The sequence below is a fragment of the Lathamus discolor genome, chromosome 2 (assembly GCF_037157495.1).
Source record: "Lathamus discolor isolate bLatDis1 chromosome 2, bLatDis1.hap1, whole genome shotgun sequence".
Classification (NCBI taxonomy): domain Eukaryota; kingdom Metazoa; phylum Chordata; class Aves; order Psittaciformes; family Psittacidae; genus Lathamus; species Lathamus discolor.
Window position 1 is genome coordinate 149,007,414 of NC_088885.1, and position 26,190 is coordinate 149,033,603.

At 47.3% G+C, this 26,190-nt stretch overlaps 1 long non-coding RNA gene across 1 annotated transcript; it reads right to left on the reverse strand.

The window, feature by feature from the left end:
- Nucleotides 1-1,736: 1,736 nt before the first annotated feature.
- Nucleotides 1,737-24,873, reverse strand: LOC136008952 (uncharacterized). The gene is made up of 2 exons (XR_010610290.1): nucleotides 24,767-24,873; nucleotides 1,737-4,764 (listed from the first exon to the last, which is right to left on the reverse strand). It is a non-coding gene; the product is annotated as an uncharacterized LOC136008952 (long non-coding RNA).
- Nucleotides 24,874-26,190: the final 1,317 nt, after the last annotated feature.

A 26,190-nucleotide genomic window follows, 5' to 3' on the forward strand; every position in this document is an offset into this window, starting at 1 on the left:
CAGACAGCTTTTGGCCAAAGAAACGTGTGCATCTGAGATGCTACAGGCTATTAGAAATGTCCCTAGTGATACAGTTGCTCAGTTCTTTGTTCTGTGAGTTATAATGAGGGGGTTTGTCAAATAAGGGTCTGAAGCCTAAAGGCTAGCCTCCTCTCCTGGGAGAATCATAGAATAGTCAGGGTTGGAAAGGACCTTAAGATCATCCAGTTCCAACCCCTGCCATGGGCAGGGACACCTCACACTAAACCATCTCACCCAAGGCTTCGTCCAACCTGGCCTTGAACACCGCCAGGGATGGAGCATTCACAACCTCCCTGGGCAACCGATTCCAGTGCCTCACCATCCTAACAGGAAAGAATTTCTTCCTTATATCCAATCTAAACTTCCCCTGTTTAAGTTTTAACCCGTTACCCCTTGTCCTATCACTACAGTCCCCAATGAAGAGTCCCTCCTCAGCATCCCTATAGCCCCCCTTCAGGTACTGGAAGGCTGCTATGAGGTCTCCATGCAGCCTTCTCTTCCCCAGGCTGAACAGCCCCAACTTTCTCAGCCTGTCTTCATACGAAGAAGCACCAGTGCGACACTGTATGCTTTAGCAGTCTGCTGTGTTCCTTTCAGATGCTGTCTTGCCCCATGCAGAGGATGTCCTCAGTTCTGGAGTCTGTGTCATTGACCAGATAAGCAGAGCATTTCCAGATTGCTGGGGGAAAAAGAGATCCTCATTCAGCAGTGCCACTTCACCTCAGCACCACTTTGAGCCCTCAGAGCTTGCTGATACCAGCCAAAAGGAGGGTAGACAACAATAACTGTGTCCTACCTTGTTTTCAGTGGGTGTCATGGCTTTTACTACAGACTGGCTGATTTCCATCACCACCACTTCTCACGTTCTGCTGCTCCTTGACCATGCTAGCCCTTTATTACAAAGACATTGACTGATGGTGTAACATTTTCTGCTGCGAGAAACCCAGGCCCTTGTCACTTGCATAAAGAAATCCCTACAGCAGAAGTCTGTTTGCTTGTGCTTTCCTCTGTGTACATAACCTATAACTATTTTCATCCTGCCAGACACAGACCTTTTATAGCTATCTCTGCTTATTTTCAAAAACCTTAATATTTGGCTCGTATCGTATTGGTCTCACTGATTCTGTGTTGCTTTTCTTCCCTATTCCCTTCATTCCTCTCCTCAGTGGATCCCAACCCACGGTCTCCTCCCAGGCTGGCACAGGCTGGTTTCAGTGTAATTTAACCTAGCCCATTCCCCAGCCCCAAATTAATAGAACTGTCTCACAATAGTCAATCACAGTGCTGGCGGCTTATTTCCAGCTCTTAAACTTACAAACCTATTTATAGCTCAAAAGGCTTGAAAAGAGATCATTAAGGGAGTACATTTGCGAATGCAGAACAAAGATCTGATTCTAGGGTTTTCTTTATGCAATTACTTCATGTAAATAATAACGTTTGACACCTGCTTTCCTCTCCCGTGTAAATCTCAGAGCAGTTTACATCTCTGCGTGCACTCAGCCCGAGTGCAGCAGAGAGGAGCTCTCCTAGAGGTTCTCAGACTGACACCACGCTCCAATCACTAATGTTATTTTTGTTCTACACTCGCTGACTTGCTCTTGCTCTGTCTGCGACCCCACTCACGCTCCTCCTCCCTTCGGAGGCTGAAGCATGAGTGAAATAGACCTTCACAGATTTGCATTATATCAAAAAGAGAGCACTACAGTGCGCAGTGGTGACAGTCAATGGAGACCCTGAGCTCCTCGCTTTATTCTGAAGCCATTAAGCATTATCATTCATCTATAAAATATAGCACAGTTACACACTGATGCAGAGAGATGATTTTTCTCCCTGTTCCTTCGTTTCCCTTCACTATTAATATAACATGAACATCAGTGAGGCTCAGGAGCTCCATCCTAGTCCTGCTCTACAGTGACAACCTGGATATATTTATTGTGCAAATGATGCTTGTCGTTTACCTTTGGTTCTGGTAAAACCTGCCAGCTTGCAGTTAGTGTTTGAAAACCAGTGCCAAGGTGGGGAGTTCATGCGTTACTCATGGAAATGCACTTCAGAATTTCTCTTCTGGACCATGTCTTTACCCAGAGAAATGAGGACTCATTAAAAATGACAAACCCCAACAGGACTCAAGCCGACAATTTAGCCACATGAGCTTATCATGAGCTTTTTATCCCCAGATTCAGATTGTTTCTGTTTCACTGTCACCCTTCAGCAATAAATGCCATTTTGCTGCTGGCCGTGAAATCTCATCTGTGATGTGCACTGGTTTGCAGTTTCTTCCTGTGGATTTAGGCCAGTGTTACAAGGACAGTCATGTTGGCTTAACCAAGCAAAACAGCCACCTGCGCCTGATGCAGCCCGACAGATATCTCAAACACTAGTTATGTCCTTTCATAACTGTTTTTCACAAGGCATTTTCTTTAAACATCAAGCGCATGTTCTCCCAAGAAGTGCCTTTTGGTGAAGGACCGATTTTCTCTGAAATGCTTATTCTTGCTGTGAATCAGCCTTTTCATTGAATCTTTGCTGTGGGCCTTGATAAAGGTTTCAAAGTCCATTTTGTTTTCCCTGAGCAATCATCAATATGCAGATCAGAGGGCTCATTCTGAAGAGTGCTGGCCGTGCTTGGGCAGCGCTGTGATTTGGGGACTCCTCTATTACATAGATGTGCTCTCCTTATACCCAGATAAAAGTTAGCAGACACCTCACTGAGATTTCCCCTAGAAAATAAGGCAAAAATTAGCTTTGCCTGTGAAGCCCATTTTAGTCAAGATATTGGGTCTTGGCTCTGAGAATTCAAGTGTATCTTGTTGTCTTGGGTACCTTCTGGGTGAGGGAGTATAACATAGTGATAAAATGGGGACACAGGTATATTAGATAGCAAGTGGGTTAACAAGTGGGGAGAGGAGCTAGAATCACAGCTCTTTACGGCACCAGCAGCTGTGACTTGGGGATGAGACCAGAAATGTGTTTGTAGCCATCAAGTGCATGTCTAAACCTTGTCAGGTTTCACAAAGGTTTTCTCCTACTCCTGTGCAGAGCTTGACCTGGTTGTTCTTCTCACAGCTCCTGTAAGGGGCTTGATTAAAAACCCTCTTATCCTTCTAGTCCTTCAGTCTATTTGTGCAGGGCACAATCACTTTGAAACCATGATGGACTTGGCACAAAGGTTCACTAAGATTCTTCCTTGTGTTCACTGCGCTGTGTTTACATGTCTTTGTCCACAGCGTGTGCATCACCACTTTTATTCCAGCTCATCCTTTGGCCCAGCTACACCTCCTTTACACCGAGCAGAGACCTGTTGGCTCTGTGGAGGTGCCAGCTGCTCTTTAGGGCATAAAAACCTATGGCCCAGGATGGGGCCAAGCTGCTGATGAATTGCAGTCGTGGTGCCAAGTCGTTGATGACTCTCAAGCCTGTTGGCGACTCTCCTGGCTACACCTGTACTGGTGAGCTGGGGCCAGTGCCCACCCTTTGGTCCTGAGGCCAGCTGGCATAGGCTGGCCATGTTGCTAGTTTTAGCTTCCAAAACAAGTTTCCAGACTTCTTGCTGTTAGTATTCACGGGTCCAGGCTAACTCCTGAAGCTTTGTTGAGGAGAGCACTGCTTACCCCAGGCTATAATCACACCACTCCAACAGCTTCACAGTGTTACCTTATCATAGAATCCCAGACTGGTTTGGGTTGGAAGGGACCTTAAAGCTCATCCAATTCCAACTCCCTGCTATGGGCAGGGACACCTTCCACTAGAGCAGGTTGCTCCAAGCCTCTGTGTCCCACCTGGCCTTGAACACTGCCAGGGATGGGGCAGCCACAGCTTCTCTGGGCAATGTGTTTCAGTGTTTCATCATCCTCACAGGGAAGAATTTCTTCCTAATGTCTAATCTAAATCTCTCCTCTTTCAGTTTAAAGCCATTGCCTCTTGTCCTATCCCTACATGCCCTTGTAACAAGTCCTTCCCCAGATTTCTTGTAGGCCCTTTTTAGGTACTGGAAGGCTGTTATAGGATGTCCCTGGAACCTTTTCTTCTCCAGGCTGAACAACCCCAACTTTCTCAGCCTGCTTTCACAGGAGAGGTGCTCCATCCCTCGAATCATCTTCATCGCCCTCCTCTGGACTTGCTCGAGCAGGCCCATGCCCATCTTGTGTTGAGGGCCCCAGAGCTCAATGCAGTACTCTGGGTAGGTTCTCCTGAGAGCAGAGTAGAGGGGGAAAATGTCCCAGTGTCTGGTCTCTGGTACTGTTCATGCCAAACAAATGCCCACTTACTTTGTGGTTTAGCAGTATCTTATTTCTAAACATGAAGGATTTTTTTTCCCTGCTTGGTTTTTGAGTTTCTGTGAACCCCCTCATTGCCTCCCAGTTTTCAGTGCAGGTGTCCCCTTGGCAGATCTGCAGTGACATTATGTGTGTGTCTTCATCACAGGTAAAAGGGGCAGCAGTCTCACAGTGGTATGACAGAAATCTCTTGTTTAAGGTCAGCACTTAGCTTACTTATTCACAGCAAGATAATCCCAGGCTGGTATTTCTTCAAGGTAGACACATCCTATGCCCCAGGCCTTCTGAGGTTTGAAGATCCTGGAGGATCAGGTCCTAAACATGTCACTAAAGGTCACGAGGAAGGCCTGAAGAGGATATGGAAACAGCTCTTGTCAGTCCCAGGCAAGCACTGCAGCCCCTGGAGCACATTTTTATCACATCTAATAGGTGATGGAGCCTTTTTGTCCTTTCCATTTTCTTCCCTCTGTAATAACACACAAGACCAGCCTTAGTTCATATAGGCCAGGATCATAGCCCTGAAAGTAGTTGGAAAGTAGGTCTGCCACACATGGCAATAGTCCAAAGCCTTAATTGTACATGCATTTGTATATCACAGCTCAAAGGTGAGTAAAATAACTTCCATGAGAGTGATATCCCTGAGGAGGTTGACAACAAATAATCCTGGAAGACAGAAAGGGTGACACAAGGGAACACAGAGGAGCAGAAGAAAATGTGGGGTTGTCTGTTGTCCATGGCAAGCCCAAAGTAGGCTCTTACTAAAGAGGGGCAGATAGAGAAAAGGGAGCCCTAGGTACCAGGCTGGGGCAGGAGGACATGCAGAGGTTTCTTGCTCAGGAGAGGGCTGTGAGGGCAACACGCCATCAGCATAGGAAAAGCAATGGGAAAGAGCAAGGAAGGGTAGATACGCACCAAAAGGCCAGCTGTATCTTGGGCTGCATCCAAAGGAGCATGGCCAAAAGGTCAAGGGAGGTGATTCTGCCCTTTCTACTCTGCTGTGGTGACCCCATACAGAGTACTGCATCCAGCTCTGGCGTCCTCAGTACAGAAAGGATATGGACTTGTTGGAGAGGGTCCATAGAAGGCCACAAGAATGATCAAAGGGGCAGAACACCTCTCCTATGAAGAAAGGCTGAGAGAGCTGGGGTTGTTTAGCCTGGAGAAGAGAAGGCTCTGGGGAGACCCTGTTGCAGCCTTTCAGCTCTTGAAAGGGGCCTATAAGAAAGATGGGGAGAGACTTTCTAGCAGGGCTTGCTGTGATAGGACATGGGATGTTGGTTTTAAACTAAAGAGGGGAGATTTAGGCTGGACATGAGGAAAAAATTCTTTACGACGAGGTTGGTAAAACACTGGCACAGGCTGTCCAAGAGGTGGTGGATGCCACATTCCTGGAGACATTCACGGCCACGCTGGATGTGGTTCTGAGCAACCTGATCTAGCTGAAGATGTCCCTGTTCATTACAGGGGGGTTGGACCAGATGACTTTGGAAGGTCCCTTCCAACCCAAACTATCCTGATTCTATATTGTCTGCAGAGAGCTGCTGCAAAGGGAAGTCCGCATAACCTTTGCCAACTCTAGCTCCGTAGGTACTCCGTGTGAAGAGGAGGAGTAGTGCACATGGCTCTGGATACAAGAGCACCCTCTGCACAGGCTGTGGGTGGCCCTCCAGCACCCCTGCGGAACAGACATACTCAAGGGCAAAGCAGCTCTCACTAAGGACAGCTTTGGTGAGTCCTGGATCAGACCCTCGCGGATGCTTAGCACATTAGGGATGTGGTGGTTCAATCTGCCTGCACTAGCACAAGGGAAAAATGAGGTGAGGCAATCGCCTCTTAATAACACAGGGTTCACCCCTCTCCCCGCTTACTAAAACAGCAATATTTTAATGCAGCCTCTTCACTTCCTGCCATGCTTGGATCCTGGGGTCTTGTTTTGGCTGTCACATCCAGTCTGTGAAGAGAGGCAGGTTCTGTATCTTGGTCTGCGGGACGATTTTGTGTTTGCTCTTCTGAGTGACTTTGCCCAAAGGAGTGATAATAAAAAAATGTGAAAGCTGGTGTCAAAATAATTTCTCTGAGCCTGGAACATACATTTTTTTTTCATTATTCTTGACATTCTCTTCCATTTGTGGCTCTTCCCTCTCCACTTAGGTTCAGCGACAGGGCAAAGTGAAACGTGCAACACAGGTAATTCTGCTTTCAGGTTTCTTGGCTAGCACTGACCCACTCCCATGTAGATATGCGGGAGCTCTGCACACCACATATGGTCGTTGTGCTCCTGTGATTTATGAAGACACAGGATTTTCCATTCACAGGGGCACAAGAGCATGGTCAGGTGGAAGATGCTTTGACTCCTGCTATTGGGAGTTCTCTTGCTATTTAAACAGAGCCAAAAGCTACAGAAGCATCCCAGAAGCAACCTCATCCAGCAGCAAAATAGAAGGAAATGCTCTACCTTGTCATACAGATTATACAAAATCAATCTTGTTAGGTCCTTCCATTCTGCTGGCCAAGTGGGGTGATGCTTCCAAGAGGAGGGGAGCTAACCCCGTGCTTCATGGTTGTTGATCATTCAGGTGGGAAGCTGGGATCTGGGAACAGACCCTCCCTCTGCAGCATTCGGAAGGATGTCAGGGTGTCTGGTGGTGTTACATTCTGTGGTGAAGAACAGAGAGGAAGAGGGCCGGTATTGCTGAAAGGCTGCTTATAGTGATGTTGGGTGTTAATTGTCCCTGGGAGTGGGGTCTGTAATGATGCACCGGTGTTACTGCTCCCACTCTGTCTGTGTGGCTCTGGAGGCCCTTATTCTGTAGGGACCAGGAGCCAAACAGCAGTGGAGCGAGGCTGGAAAGGCTCAGGAGTAGATGACATTGTCTCAGTGCTAATCCCCACATAAGGCTCTTTTAGGAAGAGAGCTCATCTTGTGGTGACACCATATAACATATAACCTTGGCACACTGGGGGGTTGTTTCTCCCCCTCTCAGCCCCCTACATCTCTTCCTAAAGTGCTTCCTCCTTACCCCAATTTTAAAGTGCACTGCAAAGGACCTGGTCTGCTTCTGAACACATGCACGGGTGTTTCATAGGTTTAGCAAAGGCAGGGGCTGGTTCTTGAATGAGTGCCATCACTCTGACATTTGTGTTTGGGAGACAGCATCTCTGAACCTGTATGTCAGGGGTGACATCTCAGGGTCAGACGTGGTTTTGCTGGCACCATGGCTTTGTTCCTGGGCATGGCCAATTCTTCTGAAGGCAGTGCAGGGTAAGCATTTGTGCTCTCAGCCTGGATAAAATGTAGGCTGACATGTTTCACCCTTCATATTGACATTACAGCAGCTCTTTAAACAATGCATTAGGCGAGGTACTGACATGGAGGACTCTGTGGTCCAGCTCCTGTATCCCAAAGACAATGAAGAAGGTGGACAACTGGCAGCTGTGCCATGTGCGGTTGGTTCAATCCAGCTATGTCTTCAATGTCCACAGATGAAAAATGATTAAAGCGAAAGCTATTGTTCACTCTGGGATCCTTGGCAAACTGTAGTGCCACAAAGCTTGTAAAGATGGATTGGGTGCTACAGTCGGTCTTAGTGAGCTCCTGAAGTCACTGCAAAAATGGGCTTTGCCTCGTGTCTGAAACAAGGGACTGGGAATCTCCTGGCATCTGTCACAGTCTCCACCATGGATCTGAAATGGTGGCTTAGGGCAAGGCTTTTTCTGCCTCACTGTTCTGCTGCCTGAACTAAGCACTATTTCCTGCCTTGCAGAAGTGCTTGTGCTGGGAGGTTAGCCAGGTGTTCCGAGACCCTGGCATGCGGTGGCCACGGCTGGGAATTCCAAGGACTGTTCACTTCAAGGGCAAGTATTAAGGAACTGCTTCTTTTTTCCCATTGTGGCTATTGCTGTCTGGCAGCAGCAGTGGCAACACAGCAGTGAATGCGTCATCCCTGTCCTGTGACATAAGGGAGGAGCTGGGCCACAGGTTGAGTGCGGGAGACTTATGCAGGTAGGAAGCACAAATGGTTTTTAATGGAGATAAACACGTTTTCCTGGCACGGGTAACGCACATGGTGTGAACCAGTCACAGAACGGCTTTGGGCAGACACACACTGCAAATACTGTTTGGTTTCGAAACAAACAGGGAGGGATTGGGACACACAAAGGGACTGGCAGTGCCACCATGAGAAAATCATACAGGCGCTCACACGTGATGTGTTCACTGAGTTCACACACCAGGCACCTCTGAAGCTTGGATCTGCGAAAGAAGAGAACTGGGGCTTCAGATCCTGAGATATTCACTGGGGTTTGAGTGCCCAGCTCCTTTCAGCATTTAAAATAACACCAACTTGATAGGGATGCTGGGGAGGGACTCTTCCTTAGGGACTGTAGTGACAGGACAAGGGGTAATGGGTTGAAACTTAAACAGGGGAAGTTTAGATTGGAGATAAAGAGGAAATTCTTCACTGTGAGGGTGGTGAGGCACTGGAATGGGTTGCCCAGGGAGGTTGTGAATGCTCCAACCCTGGCAGTGTTCAAGGCCAGGTTGAACAGAGCCTTGGATGACACGGTTTAGTGTGAGGTGTCCCTGCCCATGGCAGGGGGTGTTGGAACTTGATGATCTTGAGGTCCTTTCCAGCCCTAACTGTTCTATGAGTCTATGATAATAATGAATTTAATAGAAAAATGGACACTGATAACGCACTTTCCTCAGTTCAGGCTGATGATTTCTGGCTTGGGCTGCAGGAGGTGTTGTCAGAGGAAGTTAGAGGTTGGTGTTGGTAGTGGCCAAAGGCCCAGCTCCAGTCTGGCTCCCACAGCAAAGGATCAGATGTGCTTCAGAAGAGGATAAATCAGGCACCTGTAATTACCCATGGGCAATCAGGCGAGGAGGGAAACTGTTTCCTGATTGCACAGCAAACCCTTCATTTGTCACAGATTTGGGGCTGATTAGCTCCTTTCTCAATATACAGAATTTCCTTATTTGTCCCCAAAGCCCAGCCCTGCAGTTCACCAGACGATTCCTCCCAGCAGGTAATTCTGATGAAATAGGAAGTGCTGTGAGGTCCCTTCAGGACACAGGGATGACTAACTCTGCAGCAAGTATCTCCTGCATGGATCAAGCAATGAGCTTCAGCCGAAAGCCCTAGAAGCAGGTTCTGACCTCCTTTACACCAGCAGAAGTCTCAAGTAACTCCAGTAGCTTCAAAGGATCTGTCTGTCCTTTTAAGTATAAATAGTCCAAACTCTGAAGTGACCTCCCTGCTGTATGCAGCAGCAGCTATTTTATATAGGCAAGGGTGAATCCTACCACAGCTGGTTTCTGAATGATCTCCATTTTAGACCCTGCTCAGGCAAACAAGGTCCAACCCGGGGTAACCTGGCCTACTTTGAGTTGTGTTTTACATAAGATCACCTTCTCAAGCATTCCAAGGCTGAGGTGCTCCTAGGTGGGCTGCCATCCCACCTTTCTCGCAGTAGGGTGATTCATAAACAGGACCTGGTCCATCCCTTGCTGGCAGACAGTGGAGGGACCAGTAATTGAGATCACTGAAACAAATGGCCTAAATTCTGCCCTTCATCACCTCTTAACCAAAGTGGTGAATGGGATGAAGGAGGAAAAAGAGGAGAACAACTGAGGCAGAAGACTTAATGAGTAAATTCAGGTAATTTCAGTATATAAGTTAGGGTTTACTACTGTTGTTGTATGAAGACAGGCTGAGAAAGTTGGGGCTGTTGAGCCTGGAGAAGAGGAGGCTGCGTGGAGACCTCATAGCAGCCTTCCAGTACCTGAAGGGGGCCTATAGGGATGCTGGGGAGGGACTCTTCGTCAGGGGCTGTAGTGACAGGACAAGGGGTAACGGGTTAAAACTTAAACAGGGGAAGTTTAGATTGGATATGAGGAGGAAATTCTTTCCTGTTAGGGTGGTGAGGCACTGGAATGGGTTGCCCAGGGAGGTTGTGAGTGCTTCATCCCTGGCAGTGTTCAAGGCCAGGCTGGACAAAGCCTTGGGTGACATGGTTTAGTGTGAGGTGTCCCTGCCCATGGCAGGGGGGGGTGGAACTGGATGATCTTGAGGTCCTTTCCAACCCTAACTGTTCTATGATTCTATGATTCTGTATTTTGGACTGGACACACACTACCTGGATCCCTCACTACTCCAGTCCGTAAATGTCAGGAGCTATCTCGGTACATTAGAGAGGGACACAGCACACGGGACATTGCTGCATTATGCCTCAGAACAAAGTTCACCTTTCCTCCTTCCCTTCAGTATTGCCTGCAGGAAGACTTTGGCCACCCCTGGGTTTTATATTATCTGCAGAATGAGGCTTATTTTCCACCTGAAGCTTTCCATGGCAGGATTTAATTGTCAGACACTGCTCTACTCACTCCGTGCACACGCTCTGACAGCACTGACATGTTTATTATGATTAATAAGCATTATTATTCATAGCACAGTGGCAGCTAGAGAATCTGATGATACATTAGGGCCCCGTTACTCTAAGGCTTGGTAGAAACACATAGGCAGGAGCATTAATTTAAACAGACAAAGAACGTCATTGCTGTTTTACAGGTGAGACCCAGGGCGGTTTGAGAGCTCGCCCCATGCCTCACAGGAAGCTCTGCAGAATCAGAAGCCGAACTCACATCCCCTGAGCTCCAACCTCTCATTTTACTGAGATGGAAACGTAGGAGGGAAACCGCTTGTGTGCAGCCTCGTGCATCGCAGGATGCACCCTCATTCCCTCAGCCCTGTAGAGCTGAAGCACTTCTGGGGCTCTTTTTGTTGTTTGGGGTTTTGTTTCCTTTCCCTGGTGATTATTTCATCATTTCTTCCTTGACTTGCAGCTCGTGAGTCACTGCGGTACAGAGAGAGTTTCTACCCAAAACACCCCATTTTAATCAGAAAATCAAACGCTATTTCCTTTTTTTTCCTTCCCCTTTCTTCTTTTTATCAAAGCAGTTACAGATTGGGCCCAACAAAACAAAACCCAAGATCTATTTGGGCTAACATTTGATTGTCTTTTACTGCACCCGATACCAGCTCGCCTTCGCAAAGGCTGGTGCGAAGCGTTTTAGTACACCTTTACTGCTAGATTTCCTCATCCTGCTGGCAGTGGGGTAAATCTTGCCCTGTACAGGGCATTTGGCATGGTCATAGAATAGAATCATAGAACCATAGAATCATAGCATAGTCAGGGTTGGAAAGGACCTTAATATCATTCAGTTCCAACACCCCTGCCATGGGCAGGGACACCTCACACCAGACCATGTCACCCAAGGCTTCGTCCAACCTGGCCTTGAACACTGCCGGGGATGGAGCATTCACAGCTTCCTTGGGCAGCCCATTCCTGTACAAATATCTGCAGGATCTCTCTCTAGTTCACTTGAAACATGAAGTGAAGTCTCCTGGTCTCTACCTCAATGACTCAGCTGAGATTAAAATTCAGATGGAAAACTGTGCCCCATCCTGTTGTGCCTGAGTTTGCTGACTGCTGTGTGCTGTTTGAGCAGCAGCTTGAGACCCACCTCTGTATCCTGGGCTATTTCTGACCATGGTTGTGCCATCCTGGTTTTCCTTATCTACCCCTGCTTCAGCTTATATTTCCATCCCCCTCCGTGCAGGTGGTTTGTGTTCTGGTGCTGGAGAGCTCCTGGCTCTCAGTACTCCTATGGTATGAGCAGAACTCATTTGCTGTTGTAATTTGGGTGAGAAATGAGGTGATGAAGGATTGTCTGCATCAATGTTTGATTTTCTCGTAGCTGCCATGCTTCATTTCCTGGCGTCATCAGCCAAATGGGTGTGATTATAACCCTGCCAGTCTACACCATGCGGTGGATCCTGTCCCAGATGAGACTGTGAGGCTACAGTCTCTTTGAAACCTTTGGCAGAGCTGTGGGCCATACGGGGACAGCCAGGCCCTCAGCACATAACCTGGGACTGTTCCTGGTGGTGTCCCACGTGTAGGATTTCCACAGACGCAGAGAAGTCATCCCCTCTTCCTCCAGAGAGACAGCAGCTCTAGGATACCCAATACAAGTATCGTCTCTCCTGGCTGCTTGGAGGAAGCAGGAACCTTTCTCTGGAGTAACAACCTCAGTGGATAGTGAGTGCTGTGGATCGGTAAGACACACGGGCCTGCGATCACAGAGGCTTTTCTTCAGCAGGGGAACAGGTTAACAGAGCCCACAAAGAGCATCTTCTGCTGCAAGGGCAGGCAATGGGTGGAATAGCAATGCCCATGCTGGAGCTGGCTGGGATGCAGAGGCTCACAACACTCATCTCCTCCAGAAAGCTAAAACAACGTGAACGTGGCCTACGGGCGGTGACTGGAGATGGAACAATGTACAGGTATTAATGCTCCCACACTAAAAAGCCTGTGGTACAGACTCCTTCCAGAAAGATGACCCTTCAGCACAGAGAGAGTGCTTTCCAGCACTGCTGCTCCAGCTCACACATCACTTGGCGTATCTTTTCCAGACTATAAATACACAGATGCCAATTCCCTGGCAAATGTGGTCAAGGACATGGACCTGGGGGTCCTTTTGCCTCAAGGTGTACTGCAAACCAGTGCAGCAAAGTGCTTTCCTTGCTCTGATGTTACTTTTTGCAAGGGAAGTAAAACGAAACAGACTTGTCCTCAGAGGAAAGAGCAGATGGTAAATCTCAGGGAGTGCTGCGCTTTGAGTAAAAAGAAGGCTTCATGAATGACTGGATTTGAAGGCAAAGACTAGATATGATTTAGTCTGTTCTCTCCTATTCCCTTTATTTAAGGACAACAGCTGACTGCTTTCCTGCTGTATTTCAAAGGGCTGCTTCAAACGGCATGTTTCAACTGCAAGCATCTGCTCCTTCCAAAACACTCAACAGCTTTGGTGCTTCATAGCGCCATTTACAGCTGTGAATTTCAGGGCACCAAGCACCCAACCCCAGAGGCTTCCAGGTCAATACTCAGGTGTGGAGACACTTGAAAATATACGGTGCCTTGAAGACAATGGACTTCTGTTTTTGCTTTGGAGAAATGAGACTGTTCGACTCTTCCTGTTTCAGTGCTGAGCATATCAAACATCCACAGATTTAACCACAGATGCCAAGTAGAAGACAGCATATAATGGCTGTGAAGAAGCACATTCAGTAGCACTGTTGAAAGCCTTCAAGCCTGCTCATCTACACCCTGAGGACCCACTTCCTGGGGAGGCTGACATTCTTCCTACATCTCTCATCTCTCTTGGGCATAATAGACCCACCTCCTCCTGAGCGCAAGAGAGGTAGCTCTTTGTGGACCATCCACTGAGTACACACAAGGAAGAGATCTTTTGTGCCATTTTCTCTCCAGCGTCCTCATGACTATAGGTCCTGATAGACTGGAAGGAAAAACTGAGATGTTTCTAACTGTAGCCTCAGCTTACAAACCCTGTGGTGTTCGCAATTACTTTGACAGCAGTTGCATCGCAGTTCCCGTATCTTTGTGGTTTTGCTTTCTCTGTGCTTTGGTATTTTAAACCAGGAGCTGATGTCGAAATACAGTTGGGTTTCCCCGAATTTCCCACTTTTGATGGCGATCTCGTCAGCCCTCCCAAACCACAAAGATGTGCGGGTGGTGAGGGAGGGAGTCCTCTGAATGGCCAGACACTGCAGGGAGCGGTGCTGACTGTTCAGCACGTCTCACTCTGAGTCACCGCTGAGCCCATCAGTGGAGATGGGGAAACAGCGCTCATCAAGGTACCACGTTCTGAATGAAACAGAAAAAACACACCTTGGGTTCACAGACATTGAACTTCTGGGGAGAATACATTGCTACTTCAAATGAAATAATAATAGAAGAAAGAGCTCCACTGGATCCAGCAGTCCTGTGTGGAGCAAGGCTGAAACATTACCTGGTGTCAGGTCCCTTCAAACACTGAGTGAAGAGTTCACCAGCTAGCAGTGTGTGTGAAGCACTCTCTAACCTAAGCTCAATTTACTCAGCACACATTATCTGCTAGCTTGGAAGGGAGAGGGAAGTTGTTGTCCCCAGGAGGCAGAGGGTCACTGTGATCTAATGTCTGCATTTGCAAGGCCAAGACTTTGTTACTCATCCCTTAAACGTCTACTTTCAGTTGTATTATTTTTAAAAGTAGCCACGAGACAGATTTGTAAAGCAATTCCTTGTAAAAAACACTGGTGCAAAGGCTAGGATCCAAGATCTCACTGTGAATACATTCTGGGCATTTCAGATCTCCCCTGCAGTAAATAATGGATTAAGTCATGAAAATCACGTTCTAGTGAGAATGACATGAGGCTTTAAGGAGACCAGAGCTAGGACAATGAAGCCGATTTTCTGTTCTCCTCAGAAATCAGGCTAAGGTTTATCATTAACGTATCATGACCAGCTGTAAGGAAGTAATTAATGACAGTAGCAAGATAATAGCAAGGTGCTTGTCAGTGTCACTGTGGTTGATGTATTGACGCATCACGAGAATCCAAGCTTTGTCAAAAGAAGTTTACATTTCAAGAGAGAAGACTAGAACAGAAAGTCCACAGCAGCCAACCTCAGGAGCGCCCAAACTACAGCCTGATGACAAGGTGCACTCTTCCCTACCCTTTCTGTTTAAGCTGAACCCTATAGGATGGTAAGTGGCTATGGTAAGTAGCCACTGGCACTCCCCCCAGGAGAAGCAAGCCCAGAGCTCTGCTCCTCACTCCTAGTGCTATTTGTACATTTCATATCATGAAGCAGGACCAGAGAAGTCCCTGGTGCAAGGACCAACCATTACTGCTCATTCCCCACCCAGGAAGAGCCCAGACAACATGCCACAGAGGCAGGACCTTTTCTGCTTGCCTTCTCTTGCAGATGCAAAGCACAGCTGCTGAAGATGCTCATATGGAAAGGGAAGCTGTGGCTTTGAATTCTCTAAGGTTGAGGGTGTGAAACCCAGGTCTTGCCATTTCTGGGGAAGTGAATAATCTAGTGGGGTTTGTGCAAAAAGAAGGGATTATCTGTTCCAGTTATGTTCAGGAAGAAAGGAAAGCTATCTGGTGATCTCTACCCAGAAGGAAGGATTATGGTTATGCACGGAAGTAGTCTGCAAATTCCCTTCTGGATAATTGCCTTGCCACTTCCTGAGTGTTCCCAGGGGACACCAAGGCATGCAGTAACCTTCCACTCCGTTCCAGTCTCTGGCTTCCACAGGAAGAAGACATGGGTGCACAGGTTGGAAATCATGGTCCATGCCAGCCAGGTCCTGGCTTGGCTGTATTCAGGACTCTAAGATGAATTGTGGCTCATCAGCATTCTGCAGCCAGACAGCCAGATGTACCAGGCACAAGCTGACACCTAATTTGGGCTTTCAGGTAAATACCAAAGTCCAAGAGAAAGGTGTCATTTTCAAGACTGACTTCCTCTTCACATCTCAGACTGTCTTAGCAATGTCCTGCTCAGCACCATCAATGTTGTGGGCCCCTGTCTGGGATGCCAGCTCTCATCATTGCAATGCCATAGGTGCCTTAACCCATTCAATGCTAAGGACCTTCCAGCTGCCATTCTGCAGCCTGCACTTGCAGCTTTGTACCCTTCCTCCTGAGCTGCCACAGGAGTGATTTCCAGAGCTTCTGGGCAGTTCTTATGCTGTTATGATCAAAACACCTCCCGTATGACGACAGGCTGAAGAAGTTGGGGCTGTTCAGCCTGGAGAAGAGAAGGCTGCCTGGGGACCTCATAGCAGCCTTCCAGTACCTGAAGGGGGCCTATAGGGATGCTGGGGAGGGACTCTTCATTAGGGACTGTAGTGACAGGACAAGGGGTAACAGGTTAAAACCTAAACAGGGGAAGTTTAGATTGGATATAAGGAGGAAATTCTTTCCTGTTAGGGTGGTGAGGCACTGGAATGGGTTGCCCAGGGAGGTTGTGAGTGCTCCATCCCTGGCAGTGTTCAAGGCCAGGTTGGATGAAGCCTTGGGTGAGATGGTTTAGTGTGAGGTGTCCCTGTCCATGGCAGGGGGGTTGGAACTGGATGATCTTGAGGTCCTTTCCAGCCCTAACTATTCTATGATTCTATGAAATTGTGCTCCCAATGGTGCTGAGAGCAGGAATAAAGCAGAAATTTCCTCCAAACAATTCCTAATGAAAACTGTGCAGTTAATATAGAACATTATAATAGGGAGACCCTGCTATACTGGAGAGGACATCCAAGAGGGGGTCCCCATCACATGTCTTCCCAGCTGGCTGCTGAGAGAATTTTCCCTTTCCCTTATCTCTCTCTGCTTCAACACTCATGCCTTGTTGCCACTGATACAGGCTGGTAACAGCAAGTGCTGCTTGATAAGATGGTAGAAAACACTGCATCCTAACTCAGGATGTGGTTAGGACTGCATCTGAGAAAGCTCATACATGGAGGCACTTCTCTGCATAGTTCATCATTGTTTCAACTATCTGATTCACAAATGTACTGAGCGCTTTCCAGGAAAGGACTCATGAGATGTGCAGCCCAAGTTAAGACCTGGTCTTTAAAAGAAGCTTTGCCCCACTTTTTGTTATAAAAGAAGGCAACCCATACTGCCGGTTCTACTGTGATGCTTGTGGTGAGATCCCATGATGTTACAGAAGTGTGGGCCTACTTCCTTGATGCAATGATGTCAGGTCACGACTGATGAATGTTTTTAATCACCTTTATCTTTAGATGCACCCAGTGATTAAGACTGAGAAAGGGACTGTACATGTTTGCATGTGAGAGATGATGCTCTGCGTGGAGTAACTGATTATATATATCGGCTTCAATTCTGGATGAATTGTTCCTTAGCCCTGCCAGAACTCACAGGTCAATCCAGCTAAGAAAGATAGGATTTCTTTCTGTCTTTTCCAGCTGCTGTTGGAGATTCACGTTGGCCAGAGTCCCAGCCAGTGCGAACCCAGACATAGCACTGGGAGCACACAGAGATAGAGAGGACTCAAAGTGAGGAGTGTCCAACTTCCCAGCACCCTGGAAGCCAGCTGCAGGATGTTTATTACCTGTGATGATACATGGGATAGAAGTGAAGATGACTAACAAGCCTTTCACTTGCCGTTGTAGCTGAGTGTCTCATAACCAGTAACATTCAACTGCCTCTAGGCAAAACGCTCCATCAGCCCCAAAGAGCAGACAGTGCAGTGGATGAGTGGATTGAAGCTGGGACACGGCATTTCTCAAATCATTTGCCATTACAGATTTCCACCTCTGGTGCTCGCAGCTCCAGTACACAGCTAGCAATGCCCTTCCTCCACATCATTATTGGCCCGACAACGTCTAACATAACTCACCCATTACACATCGTCTAGGGTTCGGCTGTCATGGCTATAAACGTGAAATAAGGCGAGATAAGAGATTACCCAGATTATTGGCAGCAGTGGAAGCTGTAGAGCAACCTTGGCAAGGCTGCTTGTGCTATCTGGAAGAAAGCTGAGTAGAGAGGAAAACAAGGCCCCGCCTGTACTGGGGGCACAGTCCTTGGCTCCCTACTAGGATAGCTTGACACAGGCTGCCATCACCCAGGATTGATGACAAGCCACCCTTTCTGCTCAACAAAGCTCTGTACAGGCTTAAAGCATCAGCCCATGTGCAACGTTTGTCAATGGCAGGGCCCTGCTGAACGTTTAGATACACAAGGGAGTTACTAAAGCCTAGGGAGGCACCACAAGGCATTGGGACCTTCTGCTTCATCATATGCTTACCCTGAGCTGGCAGTAAAAAGGGTTTATGCTAACACACTCCACAGCTCCTGTTTGCAACAGGCGCGTTAGAAAGGGGTCAGGTCTTTTCAGAATGGGAGCCCAGCGGGTGCTCAGAGAGCTGGAGGATGCTCCCACGTTATCTGAGCTGTGGTAACTGATCACGTATGTGCTCTCACCCCTCTGCAAGGGAAGCACATTCATCTAACCCTCTTCCACTGAGGCTCAACATAACGTGTTTTACCTCATGGCTGCCCCAGGCAAAGTGCATGAATCAGTCAGCTATTGCAGCACAGCTGACATGCAGGGACTCAGCCATGTGTCTCAGCCCTCTGGGCTAACTATTGCACAGTGTCCTTCCTCCTGCATTTATCTCGGCTGGTTTATGACCCTGCGTGGTTGGGTCACAGCAGATTTACTTTGTGCCTTCCCTTAGCAGGGGGCAGCTCCCATTTATTTTTCCCTATGCAGTTTTCCCTTTTCTGGGCTGCTGTGGTTTAGACTCTCCTCTCTCCATGCAGGTTTGCTGAGCTCCAGAAGTGTTTTGTATGGCTTTACTTAAAGCCCCCGTTGCCGAGCCTTTCTATTCATACTCAGAAATGTTCCTCTATTGCTCTCCATGCAAGTAATAAAGCTCTTTTCATAAGCAACCAAACAAAAAAAATTAGCTTAGCACCAAAACCTGTTTAAAACAGATACAGTTTAAAGCTTTACATAAAAAGTGGGGCTGAGTTTTGCAGTCCCCATTGTACTCAGCACAGTGTTTTGTCATTATAACTTTGGACTAGAGCAAAAGAACCTTGCAATAAAAGGCTGCCATAAATTGACCTTTTGTTGCAAATTCTGCCATTCAAGCATAAAGCAGCACGACAGGCTACATAAGCTGTGTTAAAAGTAGGTCACTGTACATCCACTGTTACCGTGGCTGGTCCTGGCCGTGTGTTACTAACTGGGTTTCTTGGTTTGAGAAGCAATATAAAATCATAGAATGGTTTGGGTTGGAAAGGACCTTGAGATCATCCAGTTCCAACCCCCTGCCACAGCCCTCACACCTAACGTTAGACCATGCTGCCCACAGCTAGAGAGCAGAGATAAAGAACCTTTTACGTCCTCCACAACCGTCTGAACTGTCACTGATCCATCACTATCGGTCCCCTGAAACATTCAAACCGTATCGATCTGTGCCTCTCCAGGACAGTGCAAGTGAAGGTGGGTGAGGTGGTTTAACTCCCCCTGCCCCCTTCAAGGCCTACATACTGCAAGTGATGCCTGTGAGAGGATCCCCGATTTTTTGTCAGCATTGTCAACATCACTCAAGAGACAGCTGAATCCAAGCCTCCAAGAGTCAACAGGCTCTTTCTCCATTAACTGCAGTGGGATGGCTCCAGACATTACCTCAGAAAACCACCACGCTCCAGGAAAATGCTTAAGTGCAAAGCTCTGAAATGTCCCTCTGAGTAGGAGTGAACAAAGCTCAGGGTCAAATGTCTCCTTGCCTCAGACCCCAGCCAGCATAATGCAGATAATGCAAACCGAGGGAGTCATCGGAAGGCCTCAAGAAGACAATTATAACATCCATGTTTCCCTGACTGTCCAAGCTTATCTGACTCAGCTGCTTTAACTGGCCCAAAACAAGACTGGATTCAAGATCCAAGCTCCTCCTGGAGATTGACAGTGCAAGAGCACTTCCCAGAATGGGCAATCCCAATGCCAGCTCTGCCTTGTCCTCAGCTCAAAGGTTTCCTGTTAAATCTTTTTGCTCAGCAACAAGGAAGAGCCTTCATTTACTATCCTTGACATAAAATGACACGATAGACTGAAGAGGAGAAATCGTTTCCCTTTGTGTCTCCATTACAGACTTACACAGTGAAATAATACACAGCCTTTGATCCCGTTCTGCTGCTGTTCTGCACCATCTTTGCAGCTGGCCGAAGAATAAAATACAGGATGTGTAGATTTAAAGACATTCAAAGTAACAGACTAGCTGGACTGCATGATTTGTGTTGAATTATTCATTGCACAATGACTTACCTCTTTAAGTAGACAGTCTGTCCACCCATCCCCTTCCCTGGGCTGCTGTTCAAAAGGGCTTAAACACTGCCACAGAGAAGAAGCAATGGAAGCATGCAAGATGCTGGTACCCAGTCACCAGAGGAAGGAACGAAAACTGCAGCTTGATGGGGTTTACCTACTTATAGCACTGGATAAATGTTAAGCAGGAATGTTCTTCCCAATATTTCTTTGCCAGTTCTGAGTGTATGGAAGTATGGTTCTCTATACTGAATTAACACAGGCCAGGGAGATCCCACAGAGCTAGACCACCACAGCTTGCTGAGGGATACTGGAAGGCAACCAAAATCTAGTCCGGCTGGCTTATCTGACATACAAGGTGGTGCATTCAATGTGTGTTCTCTACTAGTTTTGAATGATTTGCAGCAAGATACATTGAATAAACTTTGAGATATTATATGCTAAAAGGGCTGTGGCCTGTACTGCACAGAAGACCCAAACCCACACGTAGACTGATTTAAAAATGCTTTGTACACGGGCTCTAAACTTTTTAACTCTCCTTGAAACAAGCATCACAGAATTTCTGTCATTTCCGTAGACCTCATTTTCTGAAGTGTTTATGCAGTCAAACTATCTGCGTGATCACACATGTACATGTATGTATAGATGTGCCCACTCCACAGAATCACAGGCCGGTTGAGCTTGGAGGGCATCTTTGGGGACCATCTGGTCCAAGCCCTTGTCAAAGCACGGGCAATGAGAACAGCTTGTTCGGGCTGCACGCAGTCAGGTTTTTAATACCTCCAAGGATGGAGACTCCACAACCTCTCTGTGCAACCTGCTCCAGTGTTTCAGCTCTGATACTTCTTATGCTCACACAGAATTCCCTGTATTTCTGTTTATGTCCGTTGCCTCTCTGGCCGTGTCACTGGGCACCACCACTGAGAAGTGTCTGCCCCATCTTCCTTCTGCTCCCCCTCCCCTCCCGTCAGGTATTCACACACATTGATAAGGTCCCCTGCAGCCTTCTCTTCTCCAGGCTGAATAATCCCAGCTCTCAGCCTCTTGTATGACCCTGTGCAGCCTTTTGCTGGACTCACTCCTGCATGTCCATGTCTCTGTTCTAGTGGGGAGCCCAGCACAGGACACAGCACCCCAGGTCCGTCTCAGCAGGGCTGAGCAGAGTGGAAGCATCACCTCCCTTGACCTGCCGGCAGGGCTTTGCCTAAAGCAGCCCAGGAGGTTGTTGGCCACCTTTGCCACCAGGGCACATTGCTGGCTTATGTGTCACTGCTCCCAGGTTTGTATCATCTGCAAACATGCTGAGGGTGCATTTGGCCTTGATATTCAGGCCACTAATGAAGAGATTAAACAGGTCTAGCCCTAGTATCAGCACCCTTGATGGTGTCTGGCCTGCAGCTGGACTTTGATCTGCTGATCACAACCCTCTGGGCCCAGCACTTCAGGAGTTTTCAGTCCACCTCACTGTCCATTCATCTAGCCTGTACTTCAACATTTTCTCTTGAGGATGTTGTGGGAGACAATGTCAAGAGCCTTGTTAAAGTCAAGATATACAACATTCACTGCTCTCCCTCCATCCACTGAGCCAGTCATCTCATTGAGGAAGCTATTGGGTTGATCAGACTTTTGCAAGTTCATGCTGACTACTCTCAACTACTTGGGATTATTTGCTCCATCACTTTCCTGTGGATCATGGTGAGGCTGACCAGCCTGTAGTGCCTCACATTCTCCTTGCCCATGTTGAAGACATGGCAAATACTTGTTTTCTACCAGGTATTCCTTGCTTCAGACTTTCCCATTGGTTTCAGGAACCTGGATTCCTGCAGGCAAACCTTACTAGTAAAAAACAAGGGACAGAAGGCACTGATTACTTTGACCTTTTCCTTGTCCTTTGCCACCAGTTTCCCTGCCCCATTCTCATCTCATCATCACAACAACAAAGGCTACCCCTGGCCTTCACACTGCTATTGCTAAGGGCCAGGTAGAGCAGAGTTCTTCCCTCTGCTGGCTCCTCCAAACCTGTGTCAGAGTGTCAGAAGTGGGTTATGATCAATGCACTCTAAAACCAGCCTTGATTGTTTGTGCCCTACTGTGGTGTCCTTCCAGCAGATACCAGCATGGTTCAAGAACCAGCGCCTGCAAACAAGAGGCTTCTTCCAGTTGTCCGCTGCTTCTTCCCAATGAGGTTATCTGTAGAAGACACCCACCACAGCCACTTACATCCTGACCCATAAGCTCTCAGCTGGCTTACCAGGTCTCCCAAGGCACAGCTACACGCACTCCCATTGCTCTTCCACATTGCTCTCACACCGTTATAACCTTTGAATCTTCCAGTTGAGTTTAGAGAAGTGTCTGTCTCAAGCATTTGAGGTTCCTACCACGTTTTTCATGGAAGTGTGTCTCCATAGGTGTGGGTGATGGACAGACACCCAACAGGATGCAGGAGCTACTCAATCCACCTTAGATACTGTAAATCCAGTTACAGGACCCAAGTAAATGGGGACCCAAGTAAAGGACAAAATCAGACTACATTATTTCTACTGTGTACAAAGCAGTTCTGTGTTTTTTATAGAAGCAGCGTGAGGCTTTGGACCTTCTAAAATAGAAAATATCTGAATGTTGCTCTCAGAAGAAAGGAACCATTACCTCACAGGACATCCCAAGGGAACTGAGGAAAGAAGTGAGCTGTTCCTTACGCAGCAGGAGTCCAGATCGTGCAGTCATTAACCAGTCCTATCCTTGCCTCTACTTTCCACAAGAATTTTAACTGAGCTACAGCCCCTTCAAAGTAATGTCTGGGCCTACGGATTTTGTACTATCAGACAACATGAAATACCATCTATTGGATCATATACCCATTGCACATGAACACTGGAAGGTCACACTAATATCAGTCATATAGTTTAGGCACCACACAAGCTATCACTGCTTATTTGCTCGCCACTGAGTGCCAGTGACACACTTATATCAGGCTTACAGAGAAAAATGAAATAAAAAGCCCCAAGACTCTAAAAGTAAAGACACAGCTTTCACTTGCTGCTTTAGAGTTCTTCTTCTCAGATATAAACAGGAGAGAGAGGGAATGAATCCAGGCACTGGAGGAAGTCACAGACTGCCCTTCATATACTCTGGTGGCTGTTGTTGTCAGCATGGTTATTAGTTTCCGGGTGTAAACGGCCATATATACTATGAAAAAAATCCCCACCTGGATTTAAATCAGAGTTCCCGCAGCTTGTTTGTGGATGTGAACTACTTGGAATAGTTTTAAAGCTTACCACGATTTGCCTGTTTTCTAAATAAGCAGGAATGAGGAACAAAACCATCAGTGGTTACCTCAGGCAGGTATCTCCTTCAACAGGGCTACTCTAGTGCCAGTGTCTGACCTTGACTCAAGGTTGCTGCAGGTCAGATGTAGAAGGAGCCTTCAGCACCAGTGTCATGCAGAGCAGAGCTCAGTGCTGCTCTCAGCACAGCAGGAGCAGCCCTTCACCCCAGCGAAGAGAGACCCAGCTGGCCCCGCGCCATTAGAATGTGTCTGATTCCTTAGAATGAGAAGCTTCTCTTTGAAAGGGTCCTTTGTTTCCATAAATTATGGGTCAAATTCCTAAAAGTGCAAATCTCTTCTCACAAGTGACAGGAAGCCCTTGAGCTGGAGTCTCCAACGCAGCTGCAGGCGTTACCTGATCACAAGGATGCATAAGATCCAACATGCCCAAATACTTTTGAGAATCTGGGCCAAGATCTTGAGTTTCACTCATAAGAAATGGAACAAGGACTCCAAAGCGCTATTTCCCTAGTGCTTATCGGGCCTAATCTGGCATTGTGAAACACACCAGCAGGACCAAAGCACCCCTTGTAAGTATACAGCAAAGAGTGGTCTGTGCTGGTTTTGAAGTTCACCCCAGATCTACAGCTACTGTCCAAAAGCCCCGCCATTCTTGAGACAGATCTGCTGTCGCTTACACCCTGAAAAGCATCTTGGTACCAACACGCATGGTGGCCGGATGCCTCCATCAGGCTAGAACAGCGATTTGCTTGGAGTTTGTATACAGGGGCCATCCTGCATAACTGTGTAGGCCCTCCCCTCTCCATTGCTCTGTGACCTGCATTAAACATCATTCCAGGCAGAAATAAGAGAGGCTGAAAACCAGCCTTCTAGGCCTGTTTTGTAAACGCAAGTTGGTGTCCCAAAGGGCTTTTATATCACCTGCAAGGGGACAACTGCAGGGTCAATGTCAGGAGATTTCTATCACCACAGATTCTCCTCCTCCTCAGATCTCCTGCAGCTCTCAGTTGTTTGTAAAGGATTATTGCCACCACAGTCACAGGACATCTTACGCACAGATACCCTTTTTGTTCTTGCTGCCAACATTCATGATGTCAGTTTATCATGTGTTTCTATAAACCTGGTTTAGGTTTATAGAAAGAGGAAGGCTTTCTTTCATACACAAATATTTCAAGTATTAAACTTGTCTCCAGTAGAATATTGCATTTTGTCCTCCAAAGGGTTCTTCTGATATGAGTCCCTACAGTCACCCAAAAGCAGTGAACAGAAGTTTTTTAGTTAATTATAAGTACAATGCCAGGTAATGCTTTAAAAAAAGATAGGAAAAACCTATGGAGCTGTTCTTTTCACTCACCCCCATCTCCCCACACTGCTTCCACGTCAAAATGACAAGAGTGTAGGATGAAATTCTGAAGTGATATAGAAGAAATGCCACCCAAATTGAACCATTTGTAGCAGACCTGAGGCTGACCTGGCCTTTCTGGCACTTCTTGCTTACTCAGAGGTGATCTTTCTCTTGTTGCTGTGTCTGTGGGCCAGCAGAAGCTGCTGGTGGCTGCAGGCCACCCTTCCAGTGCCATGCTGGAGATCACTCTGTGGGAACGACTTATGTTAGCATCACTGCAGACACACGGTGTGACCGTGACACTGATGTCAGGGGAGAATTGCACAGTTACGATAAGCATCACTACAAAGCCTGTAGCTGGCCAGCGTACCAGGAAACCTCTGCAGACTTATGCAACCCTGTTTGCTCCAGTCACGTCAATCAGAACTGCCCTGGCTCGGGAGAAATAAAGCAACTACAGGCAATTATTTTCAAATAAAGAACTCCTAAAATGTAATTGAAGAATCTCTGAACTCCGCTTTATTCCCATGTAAAAACAACATTCCATACATATCAGGGATTCGTCAGAATTCCCCTTCCTCCCTCGTGCCTCCTTGTGAAATTTACTTTTAATAACTGTCAGCTTCCTGCACCACAAAGCTCGCTCTGCTGTTTTGCTGTTATTCACTGGTGCAAAATAAAATGCTAAGGCACGAAGAGAACACAGGTGTGTTTATCCTGGGTCAGCGCAAAAGGAATTTGCACTCCAGCAGGAGTGGAAACACAGGCAAGGGTCTAATGGGTTGTTTCCAGCCTTTGCCTGCTGCAGTGGGAGGTCTCCTAGAGAGGCTTGCCAAAGGACACCAGCCAAAACTGTGCCTTCACCTCCTACGCCCATGTGCTGCCCACCATGATGGCTTATCTTGGAGGGAATGGGATCATCTTCCTATTGTATGAAATCACAGAATCCCAAACTTGCAGAGAGCAGAGGAGTGGGAGGCATTAACCTCTGCAATTTCCCCTCAAGAAACCATCTTGCTTTCCTTGCAACCAGAAACCTTATCACTGCAATCAGGGAGTAAGCGCCAGGGAGAGGTTTCAATGCCTTTCATCCCACTGATGTCTCCAAACTGGAAGCTTGGAAATAACACAATCCAGTGCAGATGTTGCAGTGCAGCTCCTTCTTACTGTGCTGCTCTTCTGATGAGGCCAGCAACCGCCTTTGTGCCAGGAAGGGAAATACCCTTATGGAAGAATACGATGGCACTGCACAGAGGTGATGGGCCAGGTTTTTAAGAAGCATTGAGCTCACTGCAAAAGGAGATAGATATTGGGAGATATTATTCAATTGTTTAAATCCTATCCGTTTCCGTGGCAATTTGGTGTTAGTTACCTTTCAAAAATCCCACCAAGCTCCACTCCTTCATACCCTGGCTTTTAGCTAGCAATGGGCAGTGCCTATAAAATCACGTTTTCTATGTGTGTTAGAAGAGGTTTGAGGCAATTACTTTGCTGAGAAAGTACAGGCAGAAATGAAGCTTAAGAAACTGAAGCAAAAAGAATTACACTTC